This window comes from Eubalaena glacialis, chromosome 3 (assembly GCF_028564815.1).
Source record: "Eubalaena glacialis isolate mEubGla1 chromosome 3, mEubGla1.1.hap2.+ XY, whole genome shotgun sequence".
NCBI lineage: Eukaryota > Metazoa > Chordata > Mammalia > Artiodactyla > Balaenidae > Eubalaena > Eubalaena glacialis.
The window spans coordinates 176491344-176504055 of NC_083718.1; the positions used below are offsets into that span (position 1 = coordinate 176491344).

At 43.7% G+C, this 12712-nt stretch overlaps 1 long non-coding RNA gene, 1 other non-coding gene and 1 pseudogene across 2 annotated transcripts; 2 read left to right on the forward strand and 1 right to left on the reverse strand.

Annotated features, from left to right (window-relative positions):
- Positions 1–711: 711 nt before the first annotated feature.
- On the reverse strand, positions 712–7702 carry LOC133088875 (uncharacterized). Its single transcript, XR_009700556.1, has 4 exons — positions 7580–7702; positions 4388–4601; positions 4027–4115; positions 712–838 (listed from the first exon to the last, which is right to left on the reverse strand). It is a non-coding gene; the product is annotated as an uncharacterized LOC133088875 (long non-coding RNA).
- LOC133089065 (RNA transcription, translation and transport factor protein-like) lies at positions 1011–3190 on the forward strand (annotated as a pseudogene).
- Positions 1593–1699, forward strand: LOC133089345 (U6 spliceosomal RNA). The gene has a single exon (XR_009700707.1). It is a non-coding gene; the product is annotated as a U6 spliceosomal RNA (small nuclear RNA).
- Positions 7703–12712: the final 5010 nt, after the last annotated feature.

The following is a 12712-nucleotide window of genomic DNA, read 5'->3' on the forward strand; positions in this document are numbered from 1 at the left end:
CCTCTAAAAAGGGGAAATTTGGACACAGAGAGAATGCCATGTAAAGATAAAGGCAGCAAGCCAAGGAACATCAAAGATTGCCAGCAAACCATTAGAAGCTAGGAGAGAGGGAGGGAACAGGTTTTTTCCTCACAGGCCTCAGAAGGAACCAACACCACCACACCTTGATCTAGGACTTCGAGACATCAGTGAGTGGTCCCAAAGAGAGATATTAGTGCCCTGCCCAGGAATTGAACCTGGGTAGCCTGGATGAAAACCAGGAATCTTAACCACTAGACCACCAGGGGCTAGAGACTGGAAGTAAAGTGGCCCTGGCTCTTGTCCCCGTTTGAAAGCAAGAATGTTTCAAGGAGGCAGAAACTGTAAAAACGAGTACAAAGTTTATTATTAGAGACACAGCACAAGTGGGAGAGCACACAGAGAAAGAGTTTAAGACTGAAGCAAGGCTGAAATACACGCCCAGAGAGAAAGGGTGTGGGCGTCCTTCCTAATGAGGAGGAGCGCAGGAAAGAGGTGATTTAAATCACTTGTATAGGGCAGTCCTTCTGGGTCTTGGTTTACCTTTGGCCAATTTTCTTTTTTCTTTTTTCACACCTGACTGGGCCCAGGATCCTCCCCAACATGTGTGCTCAACTTTTCACTAAGACGGATCCCACAGCAGAGGCCTGTGACGGTATGTCCATCCTTATTATGGGGTGGCGGCCCCTCCTTTTTGACCCCCAAGGAGTCTTTCTGCTCCTGTGCAGTCGGGGAAGTTTCCCTGACCTCAGCAGTGGTCATCTTACTTCTTTATTCCCGCAGAGCTCAGCTTCTGCCGCTAGCTTTGTCCTTGGAGTGTCTGGGGGAAAACAAAGCTTCACTTTTAGTCCACTTGACAAACACGAGCTCTCCAGCCCAGGAGCCCATCTACCTCCTACCTCAGAAGGGTAAGGAAGGGGAGCGAGGGCTAATACCTGGGGACATATTAAAGGGAAGGCATCTCTTCCTCCATGAGAAGGAGGAAAAGCCAGATGCAGGTGAGATGAGGATTCCTGGGCAGTGACCTATTAGGAAGCATTCTCAGGAATAACCTGAAGGGAAGCGGAAAAAGAAAACAGGAAGGGAAGGGGACCGAGCAAGAACGCCATGACAGCAAAGTGCCATGAAGAGCACCCTGACTTGGATTCATCCCCCCGGGGAGCTCTCAGACCTCAGAGTCATCCCAGTCATGGGGCAAGTTTGTGGGGGTATTTATACTCCCAAACCTGTCAGTCAAAGGTTAAGAGCTGTCCTTTGTGGGTGGAAGTGGGGAGGATGAAAATTCCCGGCCACCTCAGGTTTTCTGTGCGGGCAGAGTGATTCAGGCAGCCTGAGGGCAGTCCTCAGACAAGAGACAGAGGTGCTGGCTGTGGGGAGTGAAGGCACATGGGGGTGCTGGTGTGCCCCCAGACAATGAAGGAATCCAAGGTGACATGGGCAGAGTTCTGGCAGCCTCTGCTATACAGCTGTGGGTTGGCAGGACAAGAGAGTAACACATGAAAGGTTCTATATCCCCTTCTATTCTATAGGGAAGACATTTGAGGAGAATGAAGAAGGTTTAAAGTATGAAAGAGGTGCTCGCTTCAGCAGCACATATACTAAAATTGGAACGATACAGAGAAGATTAGCATGGCCCCTGTGCAAGGATGACACTCAAATTTGTGAAGCGTTCCATATTTTGGGGAAGCAGATTCGTGAAGCATTCCGTATTTTTGGGAAGCAGTTGTATAGCACGGGGAGATCAGCTCGGTGCTTAGTGACCACCTAGAAGGGTGGGATAGGGAGGGTGGGATAAGATGGTAGGAGGGAGATGCAAGAGGGAGGCGATATGGGGATATATATACATGTATAGCTGATTCCCTTTGTTATAAAGCCGAAACTAACACACCATTGTAAAGCAATTATACTCCAATAAAGATGTTAAAAATAAATAAATAAAAAATAAAGTATGAAAGAGAAAGCTGATCAGGAAGGTACAGAAAGATTGCCAGGCAACAGTGAAGTCCCAGTTGAGAGAGAGACCATGACCTTGTTATGACACAAACACCAACAGCATCCAGGTATAACAGGACGGTGGGGCAAAAGAGGAGTGACTGGCAAAGACGTGGTAAAGGCATTCAGTCTTTCCTGGGCAGGAAAGGAACTTAGAACCTTAGAACTGAATAGAAAGGGAGACAACGGAGAGGCCAGGGGCTTGGCAGTTTTAACAAATTTGAAGAACAGGTATTGTGGGAACAACTGGGTTAAAAAAATGTGGAAGGATGAGAGGGTGTGGTCCCAGATTTAAGAAATGATGATGCAAGGTCCAGGCTGTGGCCATTACGGTGGGTTTACCTAAGGTGGAACAGAGGGGAAGGTCACTGGAGTTGAGGAGGTCAAAGAACCAACAGGCTGCTCTCACTACGTTGCTGGTGCCTGAATCACCCACTCCTCTTCCCCTTCCCTCTCCTGGCTGAAGCCTGGGGGACCACAGCCAGAAGCTGGGACCACCGCAATCCTGCCAACTACAGTGCAAAGATGAAACAGAATTTAGAAACAATTGTTTGGCTTGAAGACCAGAAAACCAGACACTATGAGATTAAAGACAGAAATAATTTAAGAAACGTTCACAGCAGTGACTGACCCAAGTTCTTTGAAGGGTATCTCAGCGCCATGAACTTTTTTCAAGATCGCCAAGTAGCAATTGACTGGCTTCTTGGTTTAGCTGTTAGACTTGACTATGGAGGTAATGCTGAAAAATACGAAGACTTGGGTGCAAAACATGCAGACAGTGCAACTAAAAATGCAGAGCCATTGATCAATTTGGATGTAAATAATCCTGCTAGGAAGGCTGGGGTAAAGGCTTCGCTAACCTCCTTTGGGTTCAGCGTCATAGTGATTACTTGGTAACGATTAAAGCAATTCTCATTATGGTCCAGGAGCTCCTGAACAGGATGCAGTTGCTGGAGGAAATCGAACAAAAGAAGCCTTGCCTGTTGCTTTAGACAAGCATATTCTTGGTTTGGACACAGGAAATGCAGTTCTCCATGAAGCTACTCAAATTCTGTTGCATATAGAAGAGCTCAGAGAGCTGCAGACAAAAGTGAATGCAGCCAGAGTGGCTGTTCAGACAATTCTTGCTGATCCAAAGACAGACCACAGGCTGGGGAAAGTTGGAGGACGAACACTGTAGGATTTCAGCTTCTCACCCTGCTTAGTACAATTGGGAACCATGTACACTCTGGCATATGTTTGGAAATCAAATGTCACATTTTCAAAGGAGAAACCCCAGAAAATGGATGATGGTCTAGAGATTTACCATCGTTGCTTTTTCTTTAATAAAGTTCTAGGAAGTGGGGAAAAGAAAAGAGAACTAGCAGGATGGGTGTGGAACGGGCCATGTACATGGACACTGAAGACGCACAGGAAGCCTCAGAGCCAGGCGCTGACTAGAGCAATGCTGACAGTAACAACCATCACTGACACATACTGAGTGCTTCCACCTGCTTTATCTCATTTCATCCTTCTCTTCCTTCAGGTCTTAGTTTAAATGGCACCTCATTCCCTAACCCCCTTCCCATCATAGTTCTCCTTCATTCTGTCTCAAACTCTTCATAGAACATATATCAATTTATAATTATTTTCTTCTGTTCACTTTTTAGCTGAATGACTGTCGAATGCCAGTAACTATTCTCCAAGGTGGTTACTTTTACTATCCCATTTTACATCTAAGAAAATTTAAGCTCAGATATTATTAAGTGCTTTACCCAAGAGCACACAGTGAGTAAGTGGCAAACCTGAGACTGGAACCCAGGAACATCTGACTCCAAAGCCCACATTCTTAATCATAACACCTCCAAAAAATTTTCAGTGACTGAGAGGAGATGACCAGGAAGTGGGGAGAGAGCAGGGCAGAGATGGGTATACTGCCCTGCTCTCAGGTTATACGGTAGTTGTAGGACCAAGGACCTCCATACTAGAAATAGTTCAGAAAGTAGCACTGGGAAGGAAGGAGGGCTGCTAACCTACCTTCTGACCCCAGGTGTTCGAGATGTGGGCAACGCATAGTATCCTTTTGAGAGAGCTGCAGAGAAATCTCTCGGAGGAGCTCTGGGTTTCTATTAGCCAAAAGATAGAGGGAAATTTCCATGAAGAGCTCACACTCCTCGGGAGGGTTTGCTTAGCATAGGATGAGGCTCCAGGGGGTGCAGTGGGAGGCTTTAGGGGAGCAAAGCAGCAGGAAGAGGCAACACAGAGCAGAATGTAGACGAGGGTGTGAAAGAAGATATATAATGGGGAGGCTTATATTTTGAACATTAAACCAAGGATCAGAGGGTTGTGGGGAAGGTCAGGTTCAGCTGGCCACATATTTGCAAAGAATCATTCTTACCAGTCCTCTGATGGGCAGGAGAAATTCAGAGCATTCTGGAAGAAGTCAGTCTTGTCCTAAGTTGTTTGGGTTTTGAAGACAGTCTCATCCAGGTACACAGACCCATGAGAGTTCTATTTAGTCCCCAGGACTCTATCAGCAGTTGAACACAGCAGAGGGAGTGGACATGATTCAGGTCTCCAGGAATGTGTCAGGGATGGCCTGTACTGATTTGCTTCAAACAGAATCAGACAGCACAACAGGGTAAGCCTGCAAGTTCCTGGGCAAAAACTGTTTACTCAGCTCTGTAACTCCAGAATGTAACAGATGCCCACCTCACATACCAGAATGAAGCTCGCTAAATGCTTGTTGATTGAATGATTGCGGGTTTATACTCTTTGTGATGGAATTCAGCACAGCCATCTAGTAATATGGAGTATTATAGAGACATTTAAGTTCAAGATTAGATTTGAGTAAAGATTGAATCAGTAGGTCTCCCCCGCAAAATCCTTGAAATATAGCAAAATGGATACTATTTTTTTGTGTGTAGTGAACAAGCCTAACATAAGATTTTCCATCTTAACCATTTTTAAGTGTACAGTTCAGTCGTATTAAGTATATTCACATTGTTGTGAAACACATCTCCAGAACTTTTTCAGCTTGTAAATCTGAAGCTCTATACTCATTAAACAACCCCCCTTTTCCCCCTGCTCACCAGCCCCTGGTACCCACCATTCCACTTTCTGTTTCTATGAATTGGACTACTTTACATACCTCATATAAGTGGAATCATACAGTATTTACCTTTTTGTTATTGGCTTATTTCGTTCAGCATAACATCCTCAAGTTTCATCCATGTTGTAGCGTGTGACAGGATTTCTTTTCTTTTTAAGGCTAAATAATATTCCATTGTATGCATATACTATATTTTGTTTATTCATCTGTTGATAGACATTTGGGTTGCTCCTACCTCTTGGCAGTTGTGAATAATGCTACTCTATATATGGTTGAACAAATATCTCTTTGAGACCCTCCTTTCAATTCTCTAGGATATATATTCAGAAATAGAATTGCTGGACCACATGGTAGTATTATTTTTAATTTTTTGAGGCTCTTCCATACTGTTTTCCACAGTGGTCGCACCATTGCACAATCTTGACAACAGTACACAAGGGTTCCAATCTTACCACATCCTCACCAACCCTTCTTATTTTTTTTTTATAGCCTTTCTAACGGGTGTGAGGTGTGGGTGTGAGATGTGGGGTGGGGGTTTATAGCCTTTCTAATGAGTGTGAGGTGATATATCATTGTGGTTTTGATTTACATTTCTCTGATGATTAGTGATGTTGAGCATCTTTTCACATGCTTGTTGGCCACTTGTATTCATCTTTGGAGAAATGTTTATTCAAGTCTTTTGTCTATTTTTTGGTTGGGGTATTTGGGGTTTTTTTTGTTTGTTTTAGGAATTCTTTATTTATTCTAGATATTAACCCCTTATCAGACATATGATTTGCAAATAATTGCTCCCATTCCATAGGTTGCCTTTTCTCTCTGTTAATTGTGCCCTTACATGCACAAAAGTTTTTAAGTTTGATGTGGTCAAAATGTAGAAGATTTTTTAACCACAATGAAGTAGCTAAGAGATCATGGACTAACACATCTAATGTTGGCAAGAAAATCTTGCTTACATGATTAGGAAGATATTCAAGGTAAACTGAATTTTCACTAAAACATCTCTTTATTTGAAGTGTTAGCTTTGGAACTGAGCCTGCAATTACTCTAGGCTGTATTCCTCAAGGGGCTCAGTGCAACACTGGACCTACTTAATACAGTAAAACTGATGTTATAAAACTTGGTGCAATAAGACGACATCAAAAAAAACGAAAAAAACTAAAAAATAAAATGAAACATGGTGCAGAAATTATCACTAAGGAAATGTATTAAGCAAAACCAGTAATATTAGTGGTTTAAAAGTTGCCACCTGGATTATGCAGCCATTAGTTTTTTTTTTTTTTCGGCCGCACCACGCAGCATGCAGGATCTTAGCTTCCCCACTGGGGATCAAGCCATTGCCACCAGCAGCGGAAGCACAGAGTCTTAACCACTGGACTGCCAGGGAAGTCCCACAAATGTTAATAAAACCCTGAAAGGACATGATAGAATGCTTTGGAAGTAATGTTAAGAAAAAAAAGTTAGATATAAAATTGTAGAATTCATTTTCATAATTTTAACAAAACACATGCAAGACCATAAAGCTGAAAATTCTGACGGAACATTGCCAAGACAAATTAAAGAAGACCTAATTAAACAGAGAGGTATACACCATGTTTATAGATTGTAACATTCAATATTGTTGAGATACTTTAGTTATCTTAAAACCACTAATGCCCATCAGCAGTAATTCATTATTTAAAATGGTGGTTTACGTTTTATATTACTAACATCTGAAAAGTGTAAGCATTTTACTGGGATACTCTATATTGTTGAATTTGATTGATTTCAGGGTGGGCTCAACAAAAAAGTAGTTTCTGAACCTGCAAAGGAGATGACCAGAGCTGGGATTGTGGGTTTTTTACTGGGGACAATCCTATTTTTTACTGAGTGACTGTCCCACAAGTGAGCAAATCCTTTTTGACTCCTCTTCAGCTATAATAATCTGGGATTAGCCTCAGCTTCAGAGGTAGAAGCAACATGTGGAATCACCTCTCAAGATGGTATGAATAAAATAGTCCCTAGGGCAAGAAATCTTAAATTTCCCCATCAATAAAAAGAAAGTATTCCCATGCTCCTGGGTGATGGAGCTGTATTCAGATAAGGTTAGAGCTTTAGATCACTGGAAAATTAACTATTCACGTGAAAGTCATTAACCGTTCTCATGCCCTAGGGCACTCCAATATGAAGAGTCAAGTTGAAGAGGGAGAACCAGCCAGAAAGGGAGACTGAAAAAGAGTGTCTACTAGGATGGGGCGGGGAACCCTGTGTGGTGTCATAGAAACCAAGTGAAGAAAGTATACTAGGTACTGTATGAATCAGGATCCAATCAAAGGAAAGCAAACCAGTTCTAGGTATTTCAGACAGAAGAATTTAATAAAGGAACTGGCTACAAGAGTATTAGAAGAGATGGAGGAGCAGAAGAGGAGAGGGGCGATTACTCAAAGATTATTAACTTCAGGAAACCATCACCACTCTGGGCTAGAGGTGCAAAAATGTTACCTGAAGCGCGGGGCACAGTATCCCTAAGGTTCCTGTTGGTTGTTGAAGCCCAGTTGTCTGAGCAGGAGCCCGGAAGCCTGCACTTACAGGTTGTTGCTCCTGTGTCCACAGGCACCACCCAGATCCACTGCTGTCATTGTCACTAGAGCCAATGCTGTCACCACCACCAACGCCGTACTGCTCAGCTGTACTGCTGTCACTGATGCCAAAGACACCATAAGAAACCTGAGTCAGAAAGGGAGGCAATTCTCTCTTCCTTTCATCTTCCAGTGCCTTTCGTTGACAAAACCTAAACAGAAACCAGCTAGCTCGGGAGTCTGGAAAATATCATTTTTCTCTCTCTGATACATAGCAGAGCACACAAAGGCAGATAAGGGCCGAGAGCAATAGGCAAATGACCAGCATAGTCTACCCTTTTGGTCATTCAGCATCCCTTCTCATTCTTCTACCTATATTTAGGTCAAAGACTCAAAGACTAAATTGAAGTTACTTACCAATGCTGCCTACATCTTAGAAACCTTTCATAGCTCTCCATTACCTTCAGAGTAAAGTCAAAACCCCATAGCTTGGAGGTTAAGAACCTACCAAGCTAGACCAAGCTTCCTTTCATAACTTCTCACTATTCCAACTAGATGGATCCATATTTCATTTCCCAAACACATCTGGTATATTTCTCCCTCTAAGCCTTTGAGCTTGTCATTTCCCCCACCCAAAATGCATTCCCCTTCTCATCTTTTCTACCTCCTCTGCTCCAAGCCTACCCAATGATCACAGCATGGCTCAGGTTCAATTCCTCCACACAGCCCCCTCCCAAAGGCGCCAGCCCTCAGCACTCTTCCACTCTCTGAATTCCTCATGTCTATGCCACCGATAGAGACCAACTAGCCTTCCTGGCATCCCCATGGCACCTAGTGGCATATTGCCTCCAACCTATCCATTTACTGGCTGATTTCTGGCGGTGGAGGATAGGGAAAATGAATTGGCAATACATAGCCGACTATTCATTGGAAGCCCAAGGTACTTACTGCCCGATATCAGCTTCCTGCCATCTCCCATAGGCCCCACTAAGGCTCTGCCTGTTTAATTCTGAATTATAATTTGGAGCAGTTCATCAGTTCTCCATAGCAACCTTCAGAGGAGCTCAGCGGGCCTCCAGAGACATTGTTCTCGGATTACTACCAAGCTAGCAACCTGGTTGAGGGTATTACTAAACCACACAGCTTGCCAGCTAATATCAAGTCAAAGCAGGAGCAAACAAAATGTTTTCAAGGGTGTTGCTCAACAGAAATCATGTGCCCTGAGAAAACTTGCAAAGACTCAGAACTAAACAAATTTCTGCTGAGCCATCCTGAGTCTGCTCCTGACAAAGATTAAAAGAAGCAAAGCAGCTATAAATCCTCCTTCTCTATGGAAGTTTAAGATGTGGTTCAGGGCTTCCCTGGTGGCGCAGGGGTTAAGAATCCGCCTGCCAATGCAGGAGACATGGGTTCAAGCCCTGGTCTGGGAAGATCCCACATGCTGCGGAGCAACTAAGCCCGTGCGCCACATCTACTGAGCCTGTGCTCTAGAGCCCGCGAGCCACAACTACGGAGCCCGCGTGCCAAAACTACCAACGCCCGCGCACCTAGAGCCCGTGCTCCACAACAAAAGAAGCCACTGCAGTGAGAAGCCCGTGCACCTCAGTGAACAGTAGCCCCTGCTCGCCGCAACTAGAGAAAGCCTGCACGCAGCAACAAAGACCCAACGCAGCCAAAAATAAATAAATTAAAAAAAAAGATGTAGTTCAGAATACTAACTCCTACCAACAAAGAAAATTGTTCATCAACACGAACGGCAATCAGCAAAGAACCAAAGACGTGGTTCTTGTCCCAGTTCTGTCCTGCATGAGGCATGTCCCTTTCCCTCTCTGGATCTCAGTTTCCTCATCTGAAAAATTAGGAATTTGAGCTAGATAATCCCCAAGGGCCCTTGCAACCATAAAATCCAAAGACATCTTTAATTGCTTTCTGGTCTCCTTTTACAAAACATCCAATTATTCACTGAAGGCTATTAATTATCTATTATCTTGAGAGCCACCACATATGACTGTTCAGATTGTACACTGAACAAATCCAGAGGGCACCATCTACGTTAGGTTTGTGTGAACTGTACCCCTGTGCTGAGTGGTACACAACCTGAACATCTAAACATAGCAGCCTCGATTATGCTCTTCAATTTTGACAATATTTAAGTTTTCACCTTTTATTTTCTTACTCCCCGCTGTTTCCTGACCTTGGGTCCCTACCAGCAGAGATGAAACTACATTAATATCTGGTACTGAGTTAAGTACTCTCTTATTGATTAACTTTTAATCATGGACAAGAGATGAGAATAATAACATTAATACACTATTTATTGACCACATATGTGCAAGATACTTTACATATATTAACATTTAATCCTCATGAAATCCTATCAGGGATAAATATTTCATCCTTATCTTTGGATGGGAAAGTCGAGGCTCAGGGGGACTAAGTAAACTACCCCAGGGTTCCTAGCCAGAGCTAGAAAGTGGCTGAGATGAGGATTCAAAGCCACGTCTGACTCCAAAACTCATCCTCTTTCCACTCCACCACCCATGACACCTTCTATACGCTCCATACTCTGCCAACAAGCTTGACATTCTTCTGATATCAGTGAACACGTACAAGTAATTGGAACATTCAGTTAACCAGAAACAGCAGTAACGTTGCATAATCACACTAGAGAGAAGTCAACACTCACCCATTTCCATCCTGATGTTGCCACTAACTAGAGATGTGCTTACCTCTCTGTGGGCCTGTGCTCTCATTTCAAATAGGAGTGATGTTTTGGGACCTTTTTAGGTAAGCTAAGTACCAGCAATTCCTATAGCAATGAGCATTTAATTATTTGCATTCTCTGAGTTTTTGTTAGTCTTTTTGGCTCCAGCTAAACAGTTGTGCCACTCTTGTGACCACTTCAGCCACCAAGGAGAGTTCTTTGTGGTCCTTGCTTCTTTGTGCCTCCCTCAGGGCACTCCTGTACTTCTTCCCCCTCAGCCTCAAGATCCCAGGTCTGAGAACTTATTCCATGTAGATTTGTAGGCTTTGAGACACTAGCCTATTATCAGCAGCCCTTGTTTCCTTCCCTCTCGTTTCTCCAGCTCTTTCAGGATTTCCCAGTGAATCGAGCATTGCATTCCTAAAGAGGGCTGATGTCAGAGTTGTGGTCAAACAGGAGGTGAAATGGAAGGACAGCTGCTGGCTGCTCCTTCACAGACCCTGTCTTTCGACTCAGCATCAATCAACAGAACTAGAGGATGTCCTAATGAGCAGCCATAAAACTTTCAGATCCAGACCAGGTTTTCCTTCTCAATATGAATAGTCAATCATCATGACTATGATTATGAGGGTAGGGGAAAAAGGAGATCTAAATAAAATTAAAACGTGAATTATTTCCCAAGTGCAGCTGTTTTCTGCTCCATAACACCTGGATACAAGATATAATATTTTCTTTATTTGTCTACGTCATACTATATCTGGCTCTGAACTCTTACCTATGTGGATGGGAAAAAAATATTATCTTCATTATATGTAGAGGCCCACATCCTTCGCCTTCTCCTTCCTCTTCCCCCAGAATTGCACTTGGGTATCAGGGCACTTAGGCAACGCCGAAATTTGCGGGAAGGTTCTCTGATCCTCGGTGTGTCAAGGTTGACACTAAGAGGCTCATTACCCAAAACTATATGGCCCATTAAAAGATGACAGTTCACAGCCCAGTTCATAGTGAGTGGGGACCTCAGTCATTCCCAAGATTCCCATGATGCTGAGGGTTTAAACCCCAGGTTCCACGCATCACTTCCAACAGAGGAGCAGCCCCTCTTGGAATGCTGCATGGTGGCTGGGCACTGGTCTCTGCCACTCTTGTGACCACCACTGCCACCAGGGAGAGTTCTCTGTGGTCCCTGCTCCTGTGTGGCTCCAGCCTGCTGTCTAACTCTGGAAAAGGGGCGTGTGATTGGTGAAGCTTAGATCACAGGTCCGTACCTTTGCTACAAGGGAGGCTGGGAAAACAAGCATCTATACTGTGAGGCAGGCTCTGCCTCTTACCAAGACATGGAAAGCGAGGGATTCCCCAAACAAGTCATGGGCAGGAGCAAAGAAGGACAATGTCTGTACTGCTTTAACCTGTGGATCTTGGCAAAACCCCTTGTCTTCTCTTGGGCTCAGCTTCCTCAACTGAAAATAGAGATAATGACACTGACTTCACAGCGTAAAAGCCCAGGAGACAAAGGCATACCTGGGCGACCCAGTCTCCCTGTCTCCAGGGTGTGGCAGGATGGGGCAAAGGGAGACGAAATCCCAGGGGAGGGATAAGATGTAGGGAGCATGCCTGGAGGTGATATGTTCTGACCATCAAGGCAAGGACCTGAGCTGAAATGCCCTCTAAAAGTGGGAATCATCCAGAAGTCATTCCTCTCCAACAGTTAACACTGAGCCAAGAGCATTCTAGAAGGAGTCAGACTTCAGGAAAGGAAAAAGAGAAAAAGGTGCTTTAAAATGGGACACTGTGTGCACATGGAGCCAGGAGAGGGAGGAAAGTCAAAACGTAGGGCAGTGCTAAAACAGAGGTCATCTTGCCCTAAATCAGGATTGGGTAACTCAGGCAACTTCTCACAGAGGGCTCCAAGTCTTCTGATCTTCCCACATGCCTGCGGGCTGCCTGTTAACCAAGTCACATAGTTGCCAGTACAGCAGCAGTTAGGCTAAACAATTAAATCTCTGCCTCTTTGCTTTTCATGCTGAAGATCTCTCCATGTGAAAAAATCGAATGTGATTTTTTTCCCCCATAACTGTGTGCCTCCGCTCATGTTCCAGACAGGAAAATAAATAACAATTGATTATGAAATATGGTTCCAAAAAGAATGTTGAAGATTTGTTTACTGGTGTTTTTAATCTCTACAGTAGTTTGAGCTCAAAAATAATAATAAAAACACTATGACTATATACAGTGAAAGATATATACATATTTTTAAAACACCCTGCACAATTCCATAGTTACTCTATATTTATACACCATATATATGTGTGTGCATACATATAGAGAGAATTTGTCTATATATGTATACACATA